The 23,786-nt window shown below is 34.5% G+C and overlaps 1 pseudogene across 1 annotated transcript; it reads left to right on the top strand.

Annotated features, from left to right (window-relative positions):
• Positions 1–21,887: 21,887 nt before the first annotated feature.
• LOC112622119 lies at positions 21,888–23,319 on the top strand (annotated as a pseudogene). Its single transcript, XR_003118947.1, has one exon. The product of XR_003118947.1 is annotated as a keratin, type I cytoskeletal 18 pseudogene (transcript).
• The last annotated feature ends 467 nt before the right edge of the window (positions 23,320–23,786 follow it).

The raw sequence follows: 23,786 nt of genomic DNA, 5'->3' as shown, positions 1-23,786 counted from the left end.
CATCAACTTGGAATATATTTCCAGTTATTTATGTCCTCTTTAATTTCTTTCATTTATGTTTTATAATTTTCATGTAGTGATCTTTCACTTCTTTGGGCAAATCCATTTCTAGAAATCTTATTTTTTTATTTATTTTTTATTTATTTATTTTTTTTGAGACGGAGTCTCGCTCTGTCGCCCAGGCTGGAGTGCAGTGGCCGGATCTCAGCTCACTGAAAGCTCTGCCTCCCGGCTTCACACCATTCTCCTGCCTCAGCCTCCTGAGTAGCTGGGACTATAGGCGCCCGCCACCTCGCCTGGCTAGTTTTTTGTATTTTTTAGTAGAGACGGGGTTTCACCGTGTTAGCCAGGATGGTCTCCATCTCCTGACCTCATGATCTGCCCATTTTAGCCTCCCAAAGTGCTGGGATTACAGGCATGAGCCACCGCACCCGGCCTAGAAATCTTATTTTTTATAGCTATTGTAAATGGTATTATTTTCTTAATTTCTTATTCAGATAGTTTACTATGAGCATGTAGAAGTGCTACTTGTCAAGTGCATCTGTGTGAAGAGAGCCACCAACTTGTGGCTTTGTGTGAGCAATAAGGCTGTTTATTTCACTTGGGTGCGAGTGGGCTGAGTCTGAAAAGAGAGTCAGCAAAGGGACATAGGGGCGGGGCAGTTTTATAAGACTGGGGTAAGCAGTAGAAAGTTAGAGTTAAAGATAGTTATCTATTGTCAGCAGAGGAGGGGGATCACAAGGTGCATGGTGGGGAGGTCATAAGGCTCATTGTTCAGAAGAAGAATGTCACGAGGTTGATCGATAGATCAGTTGGGGCAAGGCAGGAACAAGTCATAATGGAATGTCATAAGGTTGGTCAATCACTTAAGACAGGAGCTGGCTATTTCACTTTCTCTGTAGTTTTCAGTTGCTTCAGGCCATCTGGAAATATGCTTGCAGGCTTGGGCTCAGAGGCCTGACTCTACTGATTTTGGCATGTTATTTCATATTCTGTAAATAAACAAAGTTTATTGGTTCTAACTGTTTATGGCAGAGTCTTTAAGGTTTTCTATATATAAAATTATGTAATCTGTAAACATGAATAATTTGATTTCCTCTTTTTCAATTCAGATGACTTTTATTTCTCTTTCTTGCTTATTTGATCTTGTTAGGAATTCCAGTATTGTGGAATAAAAGTTATGCAAATGGGAATCTTTGTCTTGTTCCAAATATTAGAGCAAAAGCTTTCAACTTTTCCCCAAATTGTGTGGCTGGCACATATGGCTTTAATTGTGTTGAAGTATGCACCTTCTATGCTTAACTTATTAAGAGTTTTTATTATGAAGGATGTTGAATGATATCAAATACTTTTTCTGTGTATATTGAAATAATATAGTTTTTGCCCTTTATTCTATTAATGTAATGACTTGCACTTACTGATCTGCATAGGATGATCCATCTTTGCATTGCTGAGATAAATCTCACTTGATCATGGTAAATGTTGTTTTTAACATTTTATTAAATAAATTTAGTTTGCTAATATTTTGTTGATGCATCAATGTTTATCAGACCTTTTGGCCTGTAGATTTCTTTTTTTCTTGTCTGGTTTAGGTATTGGAATAATGTTGGTCTCATAGAATAAGTTTGAAAGGTTACCCTCCTTTTTAATTTTCTGGAATAGCTTGAGAAAAAAAAATATATTAGCTTTTCTTTAAGTGTTTGGCAGAATTCTGCAATTAATATTTTAAGTGTTGGGCTTTTCTTTGATGAGAGATTTTTTATTACAGATTCAATGTTATTACTTATCATTATTTTGTTTTTATTTCCTTTTTTGATTCAGAATTTGTAGGTGGTATGTGTCCAGGAATTTGTTTTTCTTATAGGCTTTCCAACGTGTTGGCATATAGTCATTAATACTGATCTCATATAACACTTTGTTTTTCTGAATCAATACTGTTTCCTATTTCAACTCTGATTTTATTTGAATTTTCTATTTTTTTCCCTTAGTAAATCTGTCCTAAAGCTTGTCATTTTTATTTATCTTCTCAAAAATCCAGCTATTTATTTCATAGATTTTTTACCTATATAATTATCTTAATTGACACATAATAATTATACATATTTATGGGATAGTGACATTTCAATACATGTATACAATATATAATAATCAAATCAAGTGTGAAACCTGAATATCTGAGACAGACTCAGTTAATTTAGAAAATTTTCATTGCCGAGGTGGAGAAAGTGCATTCTTGACACAGCCTCAGAGGTCCTGATGACATAGGCATATGGTGATCAGGACCCAGATTGGTTTTCTACATTTTAGGGGGACCTGAGACATCAATCAATATATGTAAGATGTTATTGGTTTCATCCAGAAAGGTGGGACAGCTCAAAGCAGGTAGGGGGCTTCCAGGTCATGGATAAGTGAGAGAGAAGTAGTTGCATTATTTTGAGTTTCTGATTAGCCTGTCCAAAGGAGGCATTCAGATCTGCATTTATCTGAGTGAACAGAGGTGACTTTGAATAGAATGGAATGCAGGTTTGCCCCAAGCAGTTCCCAGCTTGATTCCTTTAGCTTAGTGATTTGGGTGCCCCCAAATTTATTTTCTTTTTACACAAGGTAATTAGCATATGTGCCACCTCAACATTTATTATTATTTTTTAAAATTTCAATAGTTTTTAGGTAGTTTTTGGTTACATGGGTAAGTTTTTCAGCAGTGATTTCTGAGATTTTGGTGCACCTACTTCCTGAGCAGTGTACATTGTACCCAACATGTAGTCTTTGATTTCTCACCCTGCTCTGATCCTTCCCCCCAAGTCCCCAAAGTTCATTATATTATTCTTATGTCTTTGCATCCTCTTACCTTAGCTGCTACTTATAAGTGAAAACATACAATATTTGGTTTTTCATTCCTGAGTTACTTCACTTAGAATAATGGCATCTAGCTCTATCCAAGTTGCTGCAAAGGCCATTGTTTTGTTTCATTTTATGGCTGAATAGATTCTGATGTGTATATATACCACATTTTTTTAAACCACTCATTGGTTGATGGGCATTTAGGTTAGTTTCATATTTTTACAATTTTGAATTGTGCTGCTATAAAGATGTATGCACAGGCTTCTTTTTCATATGATGACTTCCTTTTATCTGGATAGATACCCAGTACCAGTAGTGGGACTGCTGGATTGAAAGGTAATTTTACTTTTAGTTCTATAAGGAATCTCATTACTGTTTTCCATAATAGTCGTGCTAGTTTACATTCCCATCAGAATTGTAAAGGTGTTCTCTTTTCACTATATCCATACCAACATCTATTATATTTTGACCTTTTAATTATGGCCAATTTTGCAGGAGTAAGGTGGTATCTTATTGTGGTTTTAATTTTCATTTCCCTAACAATTAGTTATGTTGAGCATTTGTTTCATGTTTGTTGGACATTTGTATATTTCTTTTGAGAATTGTCTATTCTTGTATTTTGCCCACTTTTTGATGAGATTGTTTCTTTGCTTTTTCCGATTTATTTAAGTTCCTTGTAGATTCTGGATATTAGTCCTTTGTCAGATACATGGTTTGCAAATATTTTCTCCCACTCTGTGCATTGTCTGTTCACTCTTCTAATTATTTCTTTTGCTGTGTATAAGCTTGTTAGTTTAATTAAGTCCCATTTATTTTTGTTCTTATTGCATTTTTTTTGTTCGTAGGTATAGTTGTTTTTTTTTTTTGCCTAGGCTATTGTCTAGAAAAGTGTTTTTTTTGTTGTTGTTTTGTTTTGTTTTGTTTAATGTTATCTTCTAGAATTTTTGTGGTTTCAGTCTTAGATTCAAGTCTTTGATCCAACTTGAGAGTTCATTTTTGCATAAGGTGAGAGATGAGGATTAGGTTTCATTCTAAATGTAGCTTGCCGGTTTTCTCAGCATGATTTATTGAATAAAGTGTCCTTTCACCACTTTATGTTGTTGTATGCTTTGTAGATGATCAGTTTGCTGTATGTATTTGGCTTCATATCCGGGTTTTCTAATCTGTTCCATTGATTTACATGCCTATTTTTATACCAGTATCATGTTTTTTTGGTAACTATAACCTCATAGTATAATTTGAAGTCAGGCAATGTGATGCCTCCAGATTTTTTCTTTTTGCTTAGTATTGCTTTGTCCACATAGGCTCTGTTTTGGTTCCATATAAATTTAAAATGCTTTTTTTCTAATTCTGTCAAGAATGATGATGACATTTTCCTAGGAATTACATTGAATCTGTAGATTGCTTTAGGCAGTATGGTCATTTTCACAATATTGATTCTATACATCCATGAGCATGGGATGTGTTTCCATTTGTTGGTATCATATATGATTTCCTTCAACAGTGTTTGGTAGTTTTTCATGTAGAGATATTTCACCTCCTTGGGCAAGTATATTTCTAAGTATTTTTATCTATCTATTTATTTATTTATATTCTGCAGCTGTTGTAAATATCATTGAGTTCTTGATCTGATACTCAGCTTTGTCGTTTTTGGTGTATAGCAGTGCTGCTGATTTATTTGTGCACATTGATTTGGATCCTGAGACTTTACTGAACTCATTTTTCAGTTCTAGGAGCTTTTAGGATCAGTTTAGGGTTTTCTAGGTATACAATCATATCATCAATGAACAGCAACAATTTGGCTTCCTCTTCCAATGTGGATGTTATTTATTTCTTTCTTTTGTCTGATTGCTCTGGCTAGAACTTCCAGTACTATGTTGAATAGAAGTGGTGAAAGTGGGCATTTTTGTCTTATTCTAGTGCTATTGCCTTATTATTTCTGGAGAGGGGCTCCATTTGATTTATTTCTGCTTTGGTCTTCATTATTTGTTTCCTTATATTATTTTTTGTTTACCTTGTTCATGTTCTTTTAAGTTATTGAGGTGCAATATTAGGTTGTTTGAGATCTTTCTCTTTTTTGATGTAGGTGTTTATTTCCTTCTGACTACTGCTTTGAGTGTATCCTGTGGGTGTTTGTATATTGTATTGTGATTTACATTTGTCTTTAGAAGATTTTTTAAAATCAATTTTAAATTCTAAATTGATCTGTTGGTTTTTCAAGGATTTACTTTCCATATATTTGTACAGTTTCCAAAGATGCACTTGTTAGTGATTTCCAGTTTCATGTCATCGTACTTGAAAACAACAGTTGATATAATTTCAGGGGTGTTTTTTTTTTTTTTTTCTTTAATTTGTTAAGACTGGTTTTGTGCTACACTATGTGGTCGATCCTGGAGAATGTTCTCTGCGCACAAGAAAAGAATGTGTATTCTGCTGCTGTTGGATGGAAAGTTCTACTTTTGGTCTATTTTATCTAAAGTGCTATTTGATTCCATTATTTCCTCATATATTTTATGCCTAGATTACCTGTCCATTATTGAAAATGGGATATTGAAGTCCCCTACTATTCTTGTATTGCTATTTATTTCTCCCTTTTTGCCCACTGATATTTGTTTTATCTTCTTAGGTGTTACAATGTTCTGTACATAGGTATTTAAAATTATATCTTTTTGATGAATTAATCCTTTTTATATTAAATAATGACCTCCTTTGTTTCTTCTGACAGTTTTTGACTTGAAGTCTATTTTTTCTGAGGTAAGTATATCCACCCCTGCTTTATTATGATTACCTTTTGCATGAAATATCTTCTTCCCTCCTTTTGAGTCTATGAATGTCCTTAAGGATTAGGTAGTTCTGTAGTTAAACCCTGTTTTGATATCCATGTGCAGCCATTCTAAGTCTTTTGATAAGAAAATTGATTTCATTAAAATTAGGTTATTATTGATAAGTAAGATCTTACTACTGGCATTTTGTTAATTGCTTTTTGTTTGTTTTGCTTTGTATGTTTCTTGTCTTTTTCTTCAGAGGATTTCTCAGCAGAATCTCTACCAGCTGGGAGATAATAGGATGGTATATTTTAAATGACAAATGTAAAACTTTCAAGCATAAATACCATATTCAGCTAAGCTGTCCTTCAGAAATTAAGAATAAATAAAGTGTTTTCCAGACAAGCAAAAGTTTAGGGACTTTACCACCACTAGACCTGCCCTACAAGAAATGCTCTAAGGAGGTTTTCAAGTAAAAACAAATGAACACAAACTACTATATGAAAATATTTAAAAGCATAAAATTAATAAGTGGAGGTAAATATAAAATTAACTTCATGATACCCCAATACTTTTGTGGTGCTCTATAAATCAAATATATATCTAGTATGAAGGTTAAAAGCCAAAACTGTCAAAAATAATGAAATCTAAAATAGCCTAAGAAATGCATAATGTAAAAAGTTATAAATTATCACATCAGAAATAAAAATCATGGGAGTAGGATAAAAGTTTCGAGTTGTTTATGTGACTAAAATCAAGTTTTTATCAGTGTAGAATAGCCTATTATAATGATATTTTAAGTAAGCCTCATGGTAACCCCCCCCCACACACACACACGCACACACACACACACACATATATATACACAAAAAATAAAGAGAAAAAACTTTTATATACAACCAATAAAGACAAAAAAGTCTCCTATATTTCCCTGTAAGCTATCCAATTATAAATTATAAAACCATTGCCCAGGATATTATGTAAATAATATGAAGTATAAAAGGCTGAAAGGTGGCAGATCTTAACTTTCAGTTCAGTCAGTCTTGTTCTGGAGTCCATGCTGTTAATTCATATACTATTCTACCCAAATAAGAGCAATTATCTTTAATATACATTAATATATGTAAATGCTAATAATATCTCTAAAAGGATTTGCAGTAGGTTGGAAGAGTGGTTACCACAGGTAGGGCTAAGGAAAAGAAAAGGGAAGCAAAGGTTTTTATGTTTTCCTCTTTTTTTCTTTTGAATTTTGTATTATGTTCATGTTTTCATAAATAAATAAAATAGAAAAAAAGAAAGAAAGGAAGGGAAGAAGGTGAAAGGAAGAAAAGAAGGAGGAAGGAAGGAAGGAATAAAGGCAAAGAGAAACACCACAGAAGGAAGAAACTAATATAGCCCATGTCTTTGGAGAATGATTTGCTTTTAAAATAATGTAAAAGAATATTTATTGACATAAAAGTGTATGTATTAGTAATCACACAACCAAATTTTAGAACATTTGTATAGTTTGATGCTTTTAAGGGAGAAAAATTGTGTATTTATACATTATATGTATCAATAACATATAAAATGAAAAATCAAAATTAAAGAAAAATTATAGGAACAGGTATGATTTTTTCTTGTGATTGTATTTTTTTAACTTCTTACCTAAAATCAAACAGTATACAATCTTATTATAAAATAAATATTTCAACAAAAAAATTGATTTGGCTTTGAAAACAACAATATAATAGTGAATAATATATTTTAGGCTATACTTAGTACTTAGTGTTAATGTAATTAGTGACTTTAAGGAAATGAATTACTTTTTATTTATACTAGTAAGTATAACAGGTTTTATTGTGAATCATGGGAAGCCAAGAAACAGCTTTCATATACTCAGGGCATAAAATATTTCTTTCTAACTTTAGAGAACATAGGCTTCTTGACTAATTCCTTTATATAAATGTATCAAATCTGCAGACTTATAAAGAACATTAGACAGACACATACTATAATCTTCATTATTCAAGAATAAATAACACTTGCTATCTCGTGGTACACAGTGTCAAGTTATCTATGGCTATGATCACACTAGCAGTACATTTTGATAAGATTGTATTGATTTGACAACATGATTGTAAAAGTGACAAAATACAAAGGCAGAGATACACAGCAATGACAACTTTCAACCTCTCAGTGCTTTTGTGGAGTGTACAGGGAACTCTGGATGAAGAAGATAAGAGTTCATCTCTGTCAAATGAGAAAATGTACATAAACATCATTTGATGAAGCACCAAAAGTGCTGCTAACCCTGATTAAGTTTCTGTTCTCCAAGAAGGAAAATAAAACCAACTAAATAGAAGTCAGAAATCTGACATATATGTGTAGATGCATATTTATATTATCTTGAGTTTATATGTGTGTATATATACACAATTTTTAAGGCAAAATCAATAAACACAAAATATTATTAAGTATAAAAATGAATTAAATATTGGTCATAGAAATGATTAATTAATGGGGTTTCAGAGAAATCCTTTAAAAGAATGTGTAAACATAATAAAATTGACTGACATTGCTGCATGGTGGCTATCTGCAGCTCTGAAAATAATTCTCAACACTACTAAGTTTGAATTTTCTCTCCTATGTTCAATAACGAAGTTGTTCTCCAAAGCCTCCCTGGCATTTTACTTTTATTATGCGGTTATATCCACAGCAAAATAACTGGTGCTCTATTCAGTTCCATAGGCCTATTTATTATTCAGTTTTGTTTTGTGGTTTTGGTTATCTGCTCACTGTACAGTCCCACAAGAAAACATCTTATTTTCATGAGGGAATCAAAGAAAGAATTGTTGAACAAACATTATTTGAGTTAGAAAATGTATTTAAATTCAGGACACAGAACAAAAAATTAGATATGTTAGTAAAAGGTGTTTAGGACTTCCTGAGTAAGGCATATACATTCCTTTATTATATATAAATTTCCTCTGGAGATTTTATTTTTGCCATATGGGAAAATAGCAATAACAATAACAATAACAATATTGTTCTATTAAACAATAGAAAACAAATTATGAGGTAGGAGTTTATTTTCTCCAACCACATAATTTTATTCTGTTCAAAGATTCTGTATGAATCAATTTCTCTCTCTCTCTCTCTCTCTCTCTCCTGTTTCTGTATATGGGGTGTGTGTGTGTGTGTGTGTGTGTGTGTGTGTGTGTACAACCATTTTAGAAGGCATGGTATCAGGACAAAATCCAGTTAAATCAATGCAGAAATAAATGAAATTGACTTCCAGGAAAATGTAATTAGCATCTACTATGTCCCTGGCATTGTTATGAGAGTATAAATGACTTTGGGTGATTTCATCATGCCCAATATAATGCACATTCATAGCAACGTGTTATGCATTTCAGATGTTATACAAGTGGACATACCAGTTTTTCCTAGATCTACTGTCAACACTTAAAACTACCATTATACTGTTCCTCTTTTCTATGTATTTGTTACATTCTGGAACACAGTGGGGGGTTGAAATTGTGCCACTGTTGCCTCATAAGCATGGAACTGAAACGCTCGTAAGGGATAGAAAGAGTGTGACTTGGTTATGATCGATTTGGAGGTTTTCTGTTATTGATCAACAGAATTGAGAAGACTATAATTTTTCTAGGATGTAGATTCCATTTGTAATGAATTTGCCATTAAAAGTAATAATGAGAAAGTTCTGCTTCTGTAATACATTGTATATGATTTTGGAGTCAGGTGAGAAGGGAAACAGCCAGGTTACAGGCATTTCTATCATTGTTTTTTTCACATCGTGTTATAATGATTGGTTTACATATTGTTTTCCACTGAAATAAAAAAGGATAGGAGTCATGTGTTGCTACCATGACCACAGTGCCTGACACCATAGCCAACAAACAAACAAACAAAATGAATGTTGAATTAGATCCAGTCAGTGATAGTCCTTAAAATAATAAGAATAAAGATATTACTTTTAGAGTGTTCAATTTCTTTGAAAGGAAAATCAATGGTGATTATTTATTGACATATTTATCCCTTAAATAAATTCAAAAAACGAACCTCTAATTTTGTGTTATTAGAATTGTTTTCCACAATTATCTAGGCATAAATCTGAAAAGTTAATGAATGAATTTTGGCTCTCATAACAGACTATTCTTCCATCTTTCAGCTGCAGAGGTGGAATTCATATGCTAGTTCAGCAAGTTGAAACACCCATTTGTATTGCTAAGATTTCTTTTATTATGTTTGTAGGCAGTTATAGAACTAGAGAAAATTATTGAAAATTATTAGTAACTTCATTTTTGCTATTGTTGAAATTTATGTTTATATTTTTACCAATAGCCTTTAACACAACAATTCCATTTCTAACAAACTTTCCTCATGGTTCTATAAAAAGTAATTATAACAATTTATGGTATGCCAAATTAGTTAGATCATATATCTAAGAGTAATGAGACTATTTTATATCAATATTTGCATCCTATGTTGTTTCATAATATTTAGGTTATGAAATTAAAATAATATATTTTCACAAGTACTTTTTTGCAAATAGATTGTGCTGAGTGCAGAAACCAAGCTATATTTTAGGCTTAACACTCTTTTGGGTGTAGTCCAAACTCAAAATCAATACATGTAAGGATGATTTCTTCAGTCCTCCAAATTCAAAGTTTAAGTCCACAAAAACATTTCATGCAAATAATAACTCCTATAATCTTGAGGACTTCTACAAAGCACTGGGTTCAATTCAATTTTTATCTAAGGCCCATGTGATCTACTTGGTTTTGTCAGTAATACTATCTTGCATATGCTGTGGCTCTCTAGCTATTGCTCTATGGACTCGGGTTAAATTACTCATGAGTAGCTATTATGTGCCAGGAATTATGCTAGGTATAGGTATTCAAAGATGAGAAAAATCTAATTTTCTGAGAGAAAAGAGGCAAGCAGATATGTAATTATGATAGAGAGTATCCTGAAGAATGTCTGTGTTCCACAAATACATCTTAGACCCATCCACTCTTTTCTCTGATGACTAATACCATTATTTCTCAATGAAAACGAGGTTATATAGGAAATACTAAATTGAATTTTAGCAGTGTCTTCTATTCTCATCAATTTATTTTACACATTTTAACTAAGTCATGCTTTAAACAGGAAAATTTGAACATTTCATGCAACTATAAAATTCTCCAAATGTGTTTTTATTCTATTCAGATAAAGTTCTAAATTACTTACTTGTACTACAGAACTCTATATTATTGGACCCTGTAGGAATTTTTAACCCCTCCTTGGGTAGGCATTTGTTTTCTATGCCCAACCTTCTTTGACATTTTTCTGTCCCTTGGTTATACAAAGTTGCTTCCCACCTCACAACCACAGCACATTCTCTTTCTCTACTTAGAAAGCTCTTCCTCTTGCTGCTATGTGCCTTTCACTTGTTTATTTGATCCTCGTTTTTTGGTTCTTTACTTGGCTAATTCTTCCACAATAATACAATACCTCAGATCCTTCTTTATAGCATAAGTTACCAGACTAGAATTACTGAATTTGAATTCTGGCTATAAAATTTATTTATTCCATGATTATGTCAAAATTGCTTAATGTCTCTGTCCTATAAATTTTCATTAGCAAAATGTGATTATAATGCTTACCTTATAGATTTTTTTAAATGACAAAAACTATATTAAAAACTTTGAACAGGACATAATATGTAGCATATACTCAACAAATGTTAGGAATTATCATTAACTATCAGAGACTCTCTAGCTTATTTTTATTAAACTTCACAATAATCATCACAAATATAACCGAACACATACACATGCACATACATGAATGTGTAATTTCTCTGTCTACTGTGTATCTCTCTGTCTTGAATATAAGCTCTGTGAGCTCAAAGCCCATGGGACTTAATTCTTTCTCATTAATGAAATACACCATAGTAAAGGCATCCAAGTATACAGTGACGGTTGTGATGCATGTGCCAAGAAATGAGGCACCTGCCTTTTATGAAAGTCCCTTCGTTTTTCCATTCTCTGGCAGGAATGTTTAGCTTTAGAAATGATTTTTGTATCCAATTTTGTTAGCTTTCAGTACCTATTAACTTATTTTGATCAAAGTTAAGACAATGCATAATACATAAGTTAGATATTCAGACCGTGGGTCAATAAAAAAGTAAAACTTATTGTACCATGAGATTTTGAACCATTCAATTAAAGCAAAAAAAAAAAAAAAAAAAAAAAAAAAAAAAAAAAAAAGATGTCAAAGGTGCTTTCACTGTTTTAACCGGTTAAATGATACAGTAGGATTTCAAACAATGATGTCAAACTATCCCCAGATTTATGGGCTTTCAACTGTTGAAATGGAATAAAAGACTATGCAGAATAAACAGATAATAGTGATAGCATGAAACATTCACAACCAAAGCTTGGTAGTTAGTAACATGGAAATGCAATGATAATTAAGAGCAGACAACTCAGAGAAATCTGTAGTCTTCACAGATGTGTTTATATAGACAAAAAGGAGAGTTTTTCTGAAGTTCTTCGGGTTAAAGATAAATGATCCGTTTCAGAAATTACCCAAGCAAAGGCCAGTCTAAATTCAATAAGTAATAGAACAACTCAACCAATGGGTCAATGTAGAAGTGGGAGATTTTAAGTGAATTTTATAAACTGAGGCATTTAATGATCCAAAACTATGAGAAACACAGTTGCCTAGCAATATTTGATCTTGAAATAAAAAGTGCCTGTAAAGGGCCAGGTAGCATCCCTGAGTTAGAAAGACACTAGGAATTAACAAAAACAGATACCAGTAAAGATCAATTGAAAAAGAAAAAAAAATTCTCATTATGTACAGATTTGCCATTAATTTATTCCCTCATTTACTCTAAATAATGCACAGACTAACTGAAAAAGAAAAGGCTTGTTTTAGACATATGTGTACAATGTCTCCATCGTCTTAGGATGTGCTCAGCACTGAGAACAGTATAAAGAGCATACCTCTGAAATTAAACAGACTTGTTTTTATTATTTAGATCAGTTATTAAACAAAATCATGAACGAGTCACTTAAACCACAGTGACTCTACTGACTCATCATAAATAAAAAAATAGATACAAACAACTTCATAGGATGGCTAAAAGGTTGTACACTTTCTACAGGAAAATGTATATAAAACACCTAGCATAGTAAATGCCAGCAGAAGGCACCATTATATATTATTATTTTTTTTTCCCCACATAATACTCTTATGGAATGGTCAGGGTCTTCTAGGAAATTATTTGGGAGCTGAATCAAAAATCAGCTTTGGGATAGGAAATAATTTATAGATAATGATGATAAACGAAGAGAAACAGTAAGATGTGTAATACAGTTGCTGCTTTGGGAAATTGTCAGTATTAATATTTTGATTGAAATCATGCTCCACTTTCTTTTTTATCCATTATTTATTTGTAACCACTGAATTGAGGTATAATTGATGTACAAAGAACTGCATGCATTTAATATATGAAATTTGCTAAGTTTGGACAAATATAAATATCAATGGCACCGTCACCACAATTGAAGTAAAAGACATATCCAACACCTCCCGAGCTTCCTTGTGACTTTTTGTTTTGTTTTGTTTTATATTCTGTGGTGAGAACACTTAACATGAGATCTACCTTCTTAAATTCTGAAGTGCACAATATATCACTTTAGACACTACGTTGTAAAGCAGACCTCTAGAACTTATCTTTCATGACTAAAACTTCAAATCCATTGAATAACTCCCCATTTCCTCCACTCTCAGCCCCTGACAGCCAACATTATATGTTATACTGCTAAGAGTTTAGCTATTTTATATACTTCAGATAACTGGACTCATGCAGTATATGTTCTTTTGTGATTGACTTATTTTGTTTAACAAAATGTCCTTTATGTTCATCCATTTTGTGCACATGACAGGATTTCTTCCCTTTTTGAGACTGAGCAATATTTTGTTGTCTTTCTATGCCACATTTTCTTATCTGTTCATCTGTCAAAGGAAATTTGGGTTGCTTCCATTTCTTTTGTATTGTGAATAACGTTGCAACGAAAGATGAAGTACAGATACATCTTTGAAATCCTGATTTCAATTATTTCGGATACATATCCATATGTGAAATCATATGATAGTTCTATTTGTTTTTAATAGAGTCTCGCTCTGTTGCCCAAGCTGGAGTGCAGGGGTGCGATCTCGGCTCACTGCAACCTCTGCCTCCCAGATTCAAGCAATTCTCCTGCCTCAGCTTCCCGAGTAGCTGGGACTACAGGCGCCTGCTACCACATCTGGCTAATTTTTTGTATTTTTAGTAGAGACTGGCTTTCACCGTGTTAGCCAGGATGGTCTCGATCTCCTGACCTCCTGATCCACATGCCTCGACCTCTCAAAGTGCTGGTATTACAGGCATGATCCACCGTGCACGGCCTCAATTTTTAATTGTTTGAAAAACCTCAGTACCGTTCTGCATATCTGTTATGCCATTTTACGTTCCCGCCAACAGTATACAAGAGTTTCAATTTCTCCACATCCTTGACAACACTTGATTTCTTTTATTTTGTTTTATTTTTGATAATAGCTACTGTAACAGGTGTGAAGAGGTATCTCATTGTAGTTTTGATTTGTCTTTCTTTGATAATTAATGATGTTGAGTAACACTTCATATATTTGGTAGCGATTTGTATGTCTTCTTTGATATAGCTGTTCAAGTACTTTGCTAATTTTTTTTGGGGGGGGGTGAGTGGTGGGGTGTCGTGTTGTTGAGTTTTAAGAGTTTCTTTTATGTTTCAGAAATTAACCTCTTATGAGATATACGGATTGAAAATATTTTCTCCCATTCCAGAGGTTTCCTTTTCATTCTGCTTGTTGTTTATTTTGCTGCTCAGAAGTTTTGCAGTTTGACATAGTTACACTTGTACATTTTTGCTTTTGTTATCTGTGCTTCTGAGGTCATATCCAAAATTCGTTGCTCCAACTAATATCAATAAGTTGTTTCCTTGTTTTCCACTAGGGGTTTTCATCCCTCTACTAGGAATTTTACAGTTTAATTTCTTATATTTAAGTCTTTAATCTGTTTTTCTTTAATATTGTGTATGGTTTAATACGGAGGTCCAGTTTCTTTTTTTTTTTTTTTTTTTTTTTGCATGTGGATGTACAGTTTTCCAATAGACATTATCCATTTTCTATTCTGTATTCTGGACAGCTTTGTTGAAAATTAAGTGACTTCATATGCATAGTTTTATTTCTGGGGCTTTCATTATGTTGCATTGGGATACACATCTTTAAGCTGGTACCATACTGAGTATTTTCTGTAGCTTGGTAATATATTTTGAAATCAGAAAATGTGATGTCTCCCGCTTTGTTCTTCTCTCTTTGTGGCTCCACATAAATTTAAAAATGGTTTTGTTTTAATTCCTGTTAAAAAGAAATCCCATTGGCATTTTATGGAGATAGTGTTGAACCTGTAGATCAATTGGGCAATATGTTAACAATATTGTCTGGTTTTTTTTTTTTTTTTTTTTTTGAGACGGAGTCTTGCTCTGTCGCCCAAGCTGGAGTGCCGTGGCACAAACTCGGCTCACTGCAAGCTCCACCTCCCAGGTTCACACCATTCTCCTGCCTCCTGAGTAGCTGGGACTACAGATATCTGCCACCACGCCCGGCTAATTTTTTGTATTTTTAATAGAGACAAGTTGCACCGTGTCAGCCAGGATGATCTCCTGACCTCGTGATCCACCAGCCTCGGCCTCCCATAGTGCTGGGATTACAGGCTTGAGTCACTGCGCCCAGCCAACAATATTAAGTTTTCTAATCCATGAACACAATGTGACTTTTCATTTATTTTGTTTTCTTTTATTTCTTTTTATAAATACTTTATCAATGCTTTGGTTTGGCTTTGTAGTTTTCAGTGTATAAGTTTTTCACTTCCTTGTTTTAATTTATTCCTTTTTTTTAAATTGTAAATGAGATTTTCTTTTAATTGCCTTTTTGGATGATTTGTTGCTAGTGTATAAAGACACTTAATTTTTATGTCTTGATTTTGCATGGTTTAACTTTACTAATTTTGTTTTCACTAACAGGGTTTCATGGTGTCTTCAGAGTTTTCCACATATAGAATATGTCATCTATAAACAGAAATAATTGTATTTATTTATTTATGATTTGGATTTCTTTTCTTTATTTTTCTTGATTAGTTGCTCTGGCTAGAGTTTTACTGGTCTAAGAAGAAAAGCTTTGAAATTTTCACCATTGAGGATGATGTTGGCTGTGGGTTTATCATATATGACCTTTATTATGTTGACGTGCATTCCTTCTGTACTGAATTTGTTGAGAAATGTTATCATAAATTAATATTGGATTTTGTCATGTGCATTTTTCACAACTCCTAAGATGATCATGTTATATAAATGTTAATTCTGTTAATATGATGAATTACATTTATTGATTTGCATGTGTTGAGCCATCTTTACATCTCAGGGAGAAATCCCACTGATCATGGTGAATAATGTTTTTAATGTGCTGCTGAATTTGATTTGCTTGTATTTTGATGAGGATGTTTTGCATCCTCATCAGGGATATTAGACTATAATTTTTCTTGTAATGTCTTTTTCTTGGCTATAGTATCAGAATACTGCTGGCCTCATAAAATGAGTTTAAAAGTATTCTTTTCTCTTAAATTTTTGAAAGTATTTGAGAAGCATTGTTGTTAATCATTTAAATGCTTCAACCAATTCACTAGTGATGCCATCTGGTCTTGGGCTTTTGTTTGTTGAGAAGTTTTTGAAAGCTGATTTATTCAGTTAGCCATTACTGATCCCTTCAAATTTATCTATTTCTTTATGATTCAGTCTTGATGTGTTGTATGTACCTATAAATGTATCAATTTATTCTAGGTTATACAATTTCTGGGTATAAATTGTTCATAGTAGTCTCTTATGATCCTTTGCATTTCTGTGGTATCGGTTAAAATTTCTACTCTTCCACTTCTGAACTTATTTATTTTTGTGAGTTTTCCCATTTTGTGTGTGTGTGCAGCTAAAGTTTTGTTCATTTTGGATATCTTTTCAAAAAAACAAACTCTTGGTTTCATTATTTTTTCCCGTATTGTTTTTCTAGCCTCTACTTCATGTATTTGTGTTCTGATCTTTATTAGTTTCTTCATTCTGCTAACTTTGAGCTTAGTTTCTCTTCTTTTCATGGTTCCTTGAGGTGTTAAGTTAGGTTGCTTATGAGGAGTCATTTTTTTTTTTTTTTTTTTCCGAGACAGAGTCTCACCCTCTCACCAGGCTGGAGTGCAGTGGCGCGATCTCACTCACTGCAACCTCCTTCTCCCAGGTTCAAGCTATTCTCCTGCCTCAGCCTTCTGATTAGCCGGGATTACAGGTGCTTTCAACCACACCCAGCTAATTTTTGTATTTTTGGTAGAGACAGGGTTTTGCCGTATCGGCCAGGCTGGTCTCAAACTCCTGACCTCAGGTGATTCAACCACCTCAGCCTCCCAAAGTGCTGGGATTACAGGTGTCAGCCACCATGCCCAGCCTTTATGTGAAGTCATTTTTAAAATGTTTGTGTTATTGCTGTAAATATCCTTCTTAGTAGGCTTTTGTTGTATCTCATACATTTTGATGTGTTGTATTTTCCTTTTCATTTGTTTCAAAACATTGTCTTACTTTCTTTTTCACTTCTTTGATCACTTGATTTTTGGGGGGTTATATTATTTAATTTCCCCACATATATAAGATTTTCAATTTTCTTCTCATTATTGATTTCTAATTTCATACCCTTTTGGTTGGGAATGATATGTGGTATTATTTCAATCTTTTAAATTTGTTATGACTTGTTTTATCTTGTGATCTATACTTGATACTCTTCCAATGCACTTCAGAGGAATGCATATTCTACTTCAGGTGAAATATTCTTTTTATATATCTTTTGGGTCTATTTGATCTATTAGGTTGTTCAAGTTCATTGTTTACCTATTTTCTGTCTGGATGTTCTATTTTTTAAAGTTGGTTACTGATGTCTCTTACTATTTTTGTATTGTTTTATGTTTCTCTCTTTAATTCTGTGAATATTTGCTTTATATATTTAGATGCTCTGATGTTTAGTACATACGTATTTACAATTGTTATAGTTTCCTGATGAATTAACTTTTTATCATTATATAGTGTCCTTCTTTATCCCTTGTGACTATTTTTGGCTTAAAGTCTATTTTGTCTGTTTTAAATGACTTACCATTGCCATTTTAATTTTTTTTTTGTCTTTTTTGAAATTCTTTCCCCCCTCTTCTCCTGTCTTCCTTTATGTTTCTTAGTTTTGTTTTGTTTTGTTTTGTTTTTGTAATGATATTCTTTGATTTCTTTCTCCTTTTGTGTGTTTATTTGTATTTTGTATTCTTTTTGTTGTGGTTATCAAGAGGCATATGTTAAATGCCTTATTATGATGACTTATTTTAAGCTGATGACTTCAATTGCATATGAAAACTCTACACTATTATGTCTCCCTCAACACGTTTCATGCTATTGATGTCACAATTTGCATCTTTTAACATAGTGAATTCATTAGAAAATATTTGTATTTATAGTTATTCCCAAATTTTTGTTTTATAAATTTGGTTCTAAAAATTTTAAGTAATTTACACACCACCACTACTGTATTATATTATTCTGAATTTATTGATATATTTACCTTTACTAGTGAGTTTTATACTTTAGTATGTTTTGACTTGCTGTTAGCTGTCTTTCCTTTTTAATTGAATAATTCACTTCAGCATTTCTTGTAAAGCAGGTCTAGTGGTGATGAGCTCTTTTTAGCTGTTGTTTATCTTGGAAAGTTTTTATCTCTCCTTCATTTCTGAGGGACAATTTTGCCAAATATAATATCTTGGTTGGCAGATGTTTTCATTTAGTGCTTCGACTACATCATTCAACTCTCTTCTGGTCTACAAGGTTTCTGCTGATACAGTCATTGATTACTTTAGAAAGGCTCTCTTCTACAGTATAAGTCATTTTTCTCTTGATGTTTTCAAAATTATCCTTTTCATTTTGACTTTTGATGATTTGATTATAATATGTCTCTATGTGTATTTTGTTAGGTTCTTCTTATCTGGGTCCTTAAATCTTCAAAAAGTCAGGTGCAGTGCTTCACGTCTGTAATCTCAGCACTTTGGGAGGCCAAGGCAGGAGGTCACTTGAGCCCAGGAGTTAGACCATCCTGGGCAACATGGTAAAACTCCCATCCTACAAAAAATGGAAAGATTAGCTGAGTGTTGGAGTGCGTGCCTGTGACTCTAGCTACTCAGAAGGCTCAGGTGGGAGGAGCACTTGAGCCTAGTAGGTGGAGACTGAAATGAATTGTAATTGTGTGACTGTACCCCACCCTGGGCAACACAGCAGAACCCTGTTTCAAAAAAATAAATAAATAAATAAATAAAGCTTCAATAATCCTGGTATCAATTCTTATGATGTTTTGAATGTTATTTCTTTAGATAAGTGTTCTGTTCTACTTCTCTCTCTCCCTCATGGTAGAGAAGTTTCATAGTCATATGCCTTTTCCCACTATCAGAGAGCCACGCTGCCCTCATCTTTACCCAAATGCAGTACACTGATAGGCTTGGGTACTGCAGAAACACTCCACTGCTTTGCCTTGCTCCTGGGTGAAAATGTCTGGGTTGTGTGCTTTTCTTCCAATCATACAGAGCTATGTGAATCACCATAAAACTCCTTTTCATTTACTTTGTGAGAGAGTGCCAAAATTATGAGACACTGGGCACAAGCTCTACTTTTCTTTCTTCCTCCTGAAGGATAAGATTATGGGTTGCCTGTCTTCTTCCTCTTATCCTGCAGAGCTTTGTCAGCTGCTGAGAGATGCTAATCCTTTTCCTTCAGGCAGTGACTGAAATGCCAAGACATTAGGTGCAAGCTTCACTTACGTTTTTTTCCTCCTGAAGGAGAACTCTCAGGATTGTGTACCTTCTTTCAATCAAACAGATTCATCTCCCTTCCCCTTTTCCTTAAGAAAGTGTACCGGAATACTGAAAGGCTAAATCCAAGCTACAGTTTTCTCCCTTCTTAAAGTAGGAGTCTTAGAGTTGTACACCTTCTCTCAATCCTGCAGCACTGTGCAGGCTGCTGAGGTTCCCTGACCCTTCCCTTCATTCTTAGCTGCCCCATGGTGTTTTCCATATGCTGCTTTCCTCAGTGTTCTGAGTGAGGTGAGACAAAAGTAGAACTGGTGGATAATGCTCTGAAATGCTAAGGGATATAAGAGGCATGCTGCCCTCACTCTTTCTCCCAAGAGAGAAATCCCAAGCCTGGATCTCAGAGGGTGCTAAGCTATGTCAGCTTAAAAGAGAGACTAACATAAATAAAATTAAAGTGTTCTTTATATGCATTTACAAAGTCATTTTTCTTGGTTTTGGGCTTGCCTGAAGTGTTATAAATTTAAACTGGATTCTGGAGTTCACATACAGGTATTTTGAGATTGTTTCATTAGTGTTTCTTCAAGGGGATGGTGGCTGGAACTTACCATGTGCCATGTTGCTGATGTCACTTCAAACAAACATTTTTCAGTTTCACTTCTAAGAAGTTAGTAACTGCTTATATACGTGTAGGAAAGCATATGCATGGACCCACCTATTTATAATTCTTTAGGCCAATCTCCTTCTTTTCTTAATAGCACTGACATTTTAATATTTTCTTTTTAACTTAATTTTTTAAATATCATATATTTCCTTTTCCAGGTCCACTACTGTGTCACATAGTGACATCTGTCACATAGCCAGATGGAGAGTTATGTGGAATAAGATCTGGGAGAAACTCAAGCACAGGAGCTTATTCTCCCACGGAGTTGGGGCATAACAACCTCCCAGCCCATAGATGCATTCATTCACCTTGAAACTTCCATTATTCCTTTTTAAATTTTTAGTCATCTTCATTTTTTCAGAGTTACCACTAACTATACTAAATGCATTATTCTAAGCACATTGCATGAGGATATCATTTGCATTAAATTCTAAAGGAAGTAGGTTAGACATGTCCAATTCAAAATATTAACCAAGAATAGAAATTTCGATCATATCTTTTTCTTACCATAAATCTTAATATTTTTAAAAAATGTGTTTAGATATAAAAATCTTTTATGATTTTCTAATGTAACTTGTACTAGAAAAATTATTAAAGTTCTTGTACATACAAAGTATCTAAGTAAAATATCTAAAGCCATTAATGCCCTATCAGACTCTGTTACAGATCTAACTGATGGTTAAGTGATATTATAAGGTGTCTTATTCTAGGAAAGTAATGTGCTAGACACAATCCTCTCCGAAGAGCCGCATGATAATTGAGATTCAACTGAAAAAGGAAATGATGACCCTTACTAAGCTATGTGTTTGAATAAGAACTTTGTCTTGTACAGACTTATTTTGAAACAAGAATCAAGCCAAAATCTTAGGAAAAAAATGAGTCGTGATCCACAGAATAATCTGAATAAAAGTTCAGGCATTTGGCATAACATATTTTTACAATGATGCCTATTAATGTTTTTCTACTTTTAATAAAATGCTTTGAGCATAAATTTAAAGGAAAGAGAGAAAAGCCTTTTATTTCATAATCTGTGTGTTCCTTTCTCTCTTAGGAGGATCATGTTGTTGTAAGATTAATACTGAATCACTCAAGAGGCTTAAATACAATTTACTTCTTTCCCTAAGGTTGATGGAAATTGCAATACAGAGTACTAAGCATAATTTTCTACAAAAAAAATTCTCACTTCAGCAACTATATTCCCTTCTAGGCTCCTAGCATGTTATAAAATATGTCTACAGTTTAGAGTACACTTTAGAGAGTACATTAAAATGCACCCTCATGTTTTATATACAGGGATGGAGACACATTTGATGAATGAAGAATTCACCATTCATCCTCTGATATGTTCTAATTCTAACAAGCAAAGAGCTGGCAGACCAGACTCTTCTACTTGAGTCAACCTGTGACAGGAGCAGTACCAGGTCAACTCTTGTGACTATAACAGATTAAGGCTTTGGGACACTGCAATTTCCATAACAACATAAAATCACAGCCATTCAGGTATCTCTCAATGTTATGTAAAATATGTAATAATAATAATTTTATCTCATATTTTAGCAATTTTCATATTAATAGTATTTCTCTGTTGAAAACAATACAAGCAGTACTCTACGGTTTTCTAGCCATTATTAGATAATAATAATATTTTTTAATAAAAACTCACTTTAAAACTAAACAGGTCGGCAAAGCCTGAGTCCTGTCGTCTCGCCTTCCTCCCATACAGCATGAGCTTCACCACTCGCTCCACCTTCTCTACCAACTACCGGTCCCTGGGCTCTGTCCAGGCGCCCAGCTACGGCGCCCGGCCGGTCAGCAGCGCGGCCAGTGTCTATGCAGGCGCCGGGGGTTCTGGTTCCCGGATCTCCGTGTCCCGCTCCACAAGCTTCCGGGGCGGCATGGGGTCCGGGGGCCTGGCCTCAGGCATGGCCGGGGGTCTGGCAGGAATGGGAGGCATCCAGAACAAGAAGGAGACCATGCAAAGCCTGAACGACCGCCTGGCCTCTTACCTGGACAGAGTGAGGAGCCTGGAGACCGAGAACCGGAGGCTGGAGAGCAAAATCCGGGAGCACTTGGAGAAGAAGGGACCCCAGGTCAGAGACTGGAGCGATTACTTCAAGATCATCGAGGACCTGAGGGCTCAGATCTTCGCAAATACTGTGGACAATGCCCGCATCGTTCTGCAGATTGACAATGCCCGTCTTGCTGCTGATGACTTTAGAGTCAAGTATGAGACAGAGCTGGCCATGCACCAGTCTGTGGAGAACGACATCCATGGGCTCCGCAAGGTCATTGATGACATCAATGTCACTCAACTGCAGCTGGAGACAGAGATCGAGGCTCTCAAGAGGAGCTGCTCTTCATGAAGAAGGACCATGAAGAGGAAGTAAAAGGGCTACAAGCCCAGATTGCCAGCTCTGGGTTGACCGTGGAGGTAGATGCCCCCAAATCTCAGGACCTCGCCAAGATCATGGCAGACATCCGGGCCCAATATGACGAGCTGGCTCGGAAGAACCGAGAGGAGCTAGACAAGTACTGGTCTCAGCAGATTGAGGAGAGCACCACAGTGGTCACCACACAGTCCACCGAGGTTGGAGCTGCTGAGACGACGCTCACAGAGCTGAGACGTACAGTCCAGTCCTTGGAGATCGACCTGGACTCCATGAGAAATCTGAAGGCCAGCTTGGAGAACAGCCTGAGGGAGGTGGAGGCCCGCTACGCCCTACAGATGGAGCAGCTAAATGGGATCCTGCTGCACCTGGAGTCAGAGCTGGCACAGACCCGGGCAGAGGGACAGCGACAGGCCCAGGAGTATGAGGCCCTGCTGAACATCAAGGTCAAGCTGGAAGCTGAGATCGCCACCTACCGCCGCCTGCTGGAAGATGGCGAGTAATTCAATCTTGGTGATGCCTTGGACAGCAGCAACTCCATGCAAACCATCAAAAAGACCACCACCCGCCGGATAGTGGATGGCAAAGCGGTGTCTGAGACCAAGGACACCAAAGTTCTGAGGCATTAAGCCAGCAGAAGCAGGGTACCCTTTGGGGAGCAGGAGGCCAATAAAAAGTTCAGAGTTAAAAAAAAAAACAAACAAAAACAAACAAACAAAAAAAAACCTAAACAATTGGTGATTACAGTAAATACAATTGAACACAAATTATAATTTATTATGGCAATAATCTTACTAGTTCTTTGCAACACGCAAGACAAAAAAAAGGCTAGTTTCTCTGAAAACATTTATATTAAGAATTAAAACGTAGTTGTAAGTTATTCAGGGTAAGTAAATTAATTAATGAGAATGCTGTATATCTGTGTACCAGTTTTTCTGCTGTAGGTAGGTTCCATGATTTAATAGTAATTTGCATTTAAATGTGTTGTTTTCTTTATTTCTTAAACTGCTATTACTTTGTTATTTCAAAGAACAACATTAAAAATATTCATAGAACTTCATCTTAATTTTTCATCAGATTGCATCTATATTAACAAATTAAAATTTATTTATTTGTTGAAAATAATCAGTCTTTTAAATGTAAGTGAAATATGGAAAGCTGTGCCTTCCATATGTTCAATATATGTTAAA

Source organism: Theropithecus gelada, chromosome 1 (genome assembly GCF_003255815.1).
Source record: "Theropithecus gelada isolate Dixy chromosome 1, Tgel_1.0, whole genome shotgun sequence".
Lineage (NCBI taxonomy): Eukaryota > Metazoa > Chordata > Mammalia > Primates > Cercopithecidae > Theropithecus > Theropithecus gelada.
The sequence above is the reverse complement of the archived record's forward strand: the minus strand, read 5'-3'. Positions and strand labels throughout refer to the sequence as shown.